The following is a 6,000-nucleotide window of genomic DNA, read 5'->3' on the forward strand; positions in this document are numbered from 1 at the left end:
ACACAATTTAAGATAATTCACGCCGTTCATTACTAGATTAACATTACAATGTTTCATATTTTAACAAAATAGAAGGTTACAAACTCGGGTCCTTTTTATAATGAATACATACTAGAATAATTAAAAACAAAGAATTAATTAAAATTAACTAGATGCAACAAATATGTTACGAATGCATTTTTTTTAAATACACTTATTTATGGAGTTCATCATAAATATCATTTTCTTTTCTGAATGAGGATAAATATGAAAATTAAAATAAATACTCTATATATGCAATAGATTGTTGTCTATTACGATAGTATTAAGAGAACCTTCATAAAATTCTTGTATAATAAAAAAGGAAAATTACTTTTTTTATTAACACATATTCTTTTCATTTAAAAAAGTAAGATATTTTTAATTGAATCTCACTTTCAATAAAGTAGTTATCTACTTTTCAACTAATCATATCTTTTCATATTTATCCCTATTAAATACCCTATAATAAATATAAAGTTATTATCAATAGAGACACTTTTGAAATAAAAAACAGTGATTACATTTTAAAAGACTAAAAATATCTTACATTTTTTAACATCTAATTCCTTAAAAAATACCTTACATTTTTAAACAGAGAGAATATATTTTAGCGCCTTTGGTCTCCTATGGAGTTACATTAATTTTGATTAATATTGTTTTTTCCCCTATATATTAGTCACCTCATTAGATAATTTGTTGGAAATATATTTGCCACTTATGATTTAAGGGATTATAAATTAAAATCAGGTTTGGCTCCAAAAGCCATGCGCTTGTTTGAAAGACATTTTATTTTACTTGCTTCACATGAACTTGATCTTAGAACCTTTTGGCGGAAAAATAAAATCTTAACCTTCTGTTTAAAAAAAACTGGAGACATCAAATTAAGTTTATATAGTTTTTTACTAGTTGAACCAAACACTTTTAATTTATGATAATAATTTTATTTTTGAATTCAAAGTTGTAAACGTTACAATTAAGGTTCAGCAAATTAGAACAGAAAGGATCTCTTTTTATCATCATCCACCTACCAATAGTAAAAAAGGTGGTCAATTAAAAGAAAAAAAAATTCTAATAAATCAAGCCCATTAGTTGCTAACAAATGAGCACAAACGTTAACTTCTCTGAACATAAATGAAAGTGTAATAGAGTTATTCTTGAATAAAAGAAATCTAGCATAATTAATATCTCTAAAGGGATGCATGCATAAATAAGAGTGAGTGACAAGATTCACCATCTCTACACAATCAATAAATATTAATGTGATGGAGCTCCGTCTGTGAGGAGAGTTTCAATCCTTGAATAATACTCCCTTTAATTTTATTTATAAAATAAAAAAATAAAATTTTTTTAATTTTATTTATAAATCATGTTATTAAATTTTTATTACAAAATTTTTCTTTTAACCTCCATTAAATATTAAAAAAAATATATTATTAAAATATGTATATTTAATAAAAAAATTAAAAATTTATTAAATTTTAAAACATATTGAATAATTTTAATTTTTTTTATATCGATGAAACATATTAAAAGTAATTATAAATAAAATTAGAGAAGTAGCAATGATTTTGGTAATGGTTGGTAGAAAATAAAATCAATAAGGTATTAATTACAAAATCAATGATTAAGATTGTAATTAAACTATGATCAAACTAATTATAATAATACACTAATTTAATAGTTTATTGAATCAACGGGATTAACTAGAGCCAAATTTTTATATTATGCGATTTTGAAATTTTAATTTTTTTAAAAAGAAAGAGCCTAGAACAAAGAGACAAGTGGAGAAGGTAGGTCAGAGCAGGGGCAGCAAGTAGGTGCGCTGCCAAAGACACGGCAAGATTGTCTCTGGCATTGTTTGACCAAACAGCTTGGTGATCAGTGATGGCTCCCACTTCCTACGCCACCAAGTGGTTAGTGGTGTCCTCATGCTTCCCATCCCAGGAATTAATGGCCTTGATGAGCATGGGCAATATTATTCCCATCTTATATACTCTTTTTTATTTAAAAATATAAAAAATTTTAATTAAATTTTATTACTTAATAAAATAATTATTATTTTTTAATTAATTTTATTTTTTTATATTTATTTTTATTAAATACATTATAATAAATATAAAATTATTATTAATAGAGATATTTTTTAAAAAAACAATGATTACACCCTAAAAAACTAAAAATATATTACATTTTTTAACATCCAACTCCTCAAAAAATACTTTATATTTTTGAATGGAGGGAGTATATATATATATCTTTTACAATTATTGAATATAAATTAAGAATTGAGAATATAATAAATATATATAAAAACTAAAAATAAACTCTCTTTATTCAAAATTATAAGATATTTTTAAAGGAGATTCGACATCTCAAAATATAAAATATCTTGAGAATATTAATGTTTCATTAAGAAGGCTTATACTAATATACCTTTTCTCTATTTCTATTTAATTTTTATCTCTCTTTTTTCAAGATATTAAATGAAAGGTATTTTTAAATATTTATATTTTTATTCTAAAAAAATATTGTTAAATATATTTAATGAGGTTTATTAGTATGTGAAATTTTGACTAAAATTTTCTTATAATTTAGAATGGACTCCCTCCAAACTAAAATATAAAGTATTGATAATTAATTCATCATTCTAAAAAAATATTTGTTGAAATCTTAATTTATTAAAAAAATTACATATTTCCAATTTTAGTTTCATTAAATACTCTATATAAGTGCTTTGACAGTGATAATTAAAATTTTAATGTATTATTCTTTAAAAAAAAGAATAATAAATGAAGTAGGGTTGTAGTTGAAAAATAATTATAAAAGTTATCCAATGCCCTATATTTTAAATAAAAAAAAACTTTTAAAAAATATCATATATTGTGGTTTGAAGAGAGTATATCTTATCAAATTTGCTCCTTATTTAATGCCTTTAAAACATTATAAAAATAAATACTCATTTTGGTTTTTGTTATTGCAGTTTTTGGCAAATAAGAGAAAAAAGGGAAGAAAATTAGAGGAGAGAATAAAAATATATTTATTGCAAATTATTTTATCTAATTTTAAATTTTATTTATAAAATTATTAAATATACAATAATCTAAAAATTTTAAAAGTACAACCATATCTAAGAATGAAGATAGAGAGAGTAAGGAGGACGTGGGAAATGGAAAACATTCATAGGTAAATTTAGAGGTAGAAATTTTCTCGTCAAAATTTCTTCATATTTGAAAAAAAAATGTTAAAGGAAAAAGTATTTGAATTTTACATGTTATTTTCTTCATAATTTCCTCTCACTCCTTCCATTTTTATTTCCTCATAACTAAGTAGGAAAAGTATAATTTTTCTTCCACTTTTCTCTTCCCTTTATTTTTCTTTCCCAGCCAAGCATAATATATGAACACTTAATAATCAGAATTAAGTTTAAAGTCATTAACTATAAAAAAAAATATAAAATAAATGTAAATTTTTTTATTTAAATAAGGATAAAATTAAAAATTTACTCTATTTTCAAGCAAAATTAATGACTTAACAACTCTTCATTGATGATAAGGTAATTAAATGTGTCTTATGATAGAAATTGAAATAGTAATAAATTACTCCAAGGGTAAAAACAAGAAAAGTCTCATTAAACACTGTTTTGGAATTTCTAAAAAGATACTCTATACTTCCTTCAGTCTAAAATATATGACATTTTCTACTAGTTGGTTCAAAATGTATGACACTTTGTAAAAAGTAAATAGCATTATTTTTTTTCATTTTCACAAATTCCCTTATTAATTAGTATATTGTAGAGAGATATTATATAAAAATGAAATTAAGGATAATTAAAATAAATTGATTTTAATTGGGGGTAATCGCAGAAAATAGTTATATTTTTTACTTATTTAATAATATAAATAAATTTTAACTATTTTTCTTAATCCTTGATTAAGTGTGTCCTATATTTAGACAAGAGGGAGTACAACTTAAAAAACACATTTCCCCCCTAAAAACGCAATTATAATGGAAGAAATTAAAGGGATCGGAGTATAATATGGAATGCCAAAACGTTATTGTCCATATATTCGATCCAACTGTCACATAGGTTTTTTAGCCTTTTTTTATTTTCAAAAAAAGTACATTAAGCATTCAAATTTAAATTTCATATTTGTATGTGTCTTCTTTTTTATTGTCTAATTATTTTTTCTGATTGCTCATTATATGTATCTTCTTATTAAAGAAAATTATGTTTGAGATATGGTTAAGCATGAAATAGGAACATCTCTCTCAATTGAGATTCTAATCTTGATTCGTTATGTTATACAATACTAACTGATTAAAAAAATTCAAACTCCTATATGATCACATGAAACAAAGTATGAACACAATTTTCAGCTGACAATTTATTTCTCCTCTTTTCGCGCATTAGAAAATGTGAAGCCTCATACGTACATTTTGTTTTTGGATTTAGTTGATATCACTTTACATATATAGATCATTGAGTTCAAGTGTGACACAATATGAACATATAAAGTTAATTGTGTAGAAACAATGAAATGAGAAAATTGAAGGGTTGAATTTTTCTTGGCTTTTCTTGTAATTTTTTTTTTCCTACGAAGGTTATTAGTACAATGCACATGGGTTGATTAGATTATTGCCATCTTCTTGTCTGGTTCAAATCTTGATTGAACTCACTGCTTTTGTCAATAAATGACGCGTTTTAGACCTCAAGATGGTTACTTGACATTTGACACACATGGTACGTTTAAATGTGTTTCAAATTTCATTTTCCTTTGATCAATCCTTTTTTTTTTTGGGGTTTTGATAGAATATGTTGAACATTTTCGTTTTCCCAATGTCAATGGGTGAACAATGACTTGTTGTTGGAAATTTTTCATTGGTTGGATGAAAATCATGTTCCCAAATAGTTTAGCAAGTCAATATGTTTTAGATGGAAAAATTATTTTTTTAATAAAGAAGAACACTTGTATTAAGTAAATGTTATGTGAGTGTGTGCGTGCGCGTGCGCGTTCTGGGTTTGCATTTATGGTTTATGATACTTGGAAAGGAAGAAATGCACATATAGGTAGAAGCAAGAACTCAACAACGTAACAATACAGCTAGTCGTGAGGATAATTCATTAGCTAGGAGGAATTACAGGCAATAATATTTAGTAGATATGCATATGTGAAATTGTTATGATATGGGCACAAATCTAGATGAATAATTCATTCCAAAAAAGAAAAACTTGTTAAGTAAGAAAGTCCTTTGAACTTATAAATTAAACCTATCCTATCAAGTTAATTGATATAAGACTTATAACAATGCACCCGTATTCCAGAGCAGATATATTCTTAGTAGCTCCATAACTACAACATTTCACTCGACTTTCTGCCAATCAAATTTTTTTATAGGAAGCCCTTTTTATAATATTGTCTTCTCAATGAAAATTGGTGTTTTTTTTTATGAGAAAATTAGTATTGTTACTTGTTAACGATGAATAGTCTCTGTATAGGCTTTATATATTCTTTTGTATGCTACATGGTGGAAAAATTATAACTTAGAAGAATTATTCCTCGAAGATGGTCTCTAATCTTCTTTCTTATTGCTTTGAATATGTATAGTGTAAAGACACACATAATTGTTAATTTTATTTTTTAAAATAAGTATTTTTTAACAAAATTTAAACTATAGCGGCTTGTTGCCCAATCATAAACCCCATTCGGGTGTGAAATTAAGCCTCATGCCCACCTATGCTTGAAAAATGCCCATAATTGGATAGGTAGGGTTGAGTTGAGATGTTCAGTTTGGCTCCAAAAATGATTTTACATCAAATTATGAACAACAATCAAAATTTTAAAAAAGTAATCCAAACATGAACATGAAAATATGGAATTATTGAACCAATTACAATAAAAATGATAAACATTTATAAGCATATGACACTAACAAATAATAATATAAACTGATTGTCTAACATTAATTATCCAACATAGA

Source organism: Prosopis cineraria, unplaced genomic scaffold (assembly GCF_029017545.1).
Source record: "Prosopis cineraria cultivar Desert tree isolate PC_DT_omini unplaced genomic scaffold, ASM2901754v1 PC10, whole genome shotgun sequence".
In the NCBI taxonomy this organism is placed as follows: Eukaryota; Viridiplantae; Streptophyta; class Magnoliopsida; order Fabales; family Fabaceae; genus Prosopis; species Prosopis cineraria.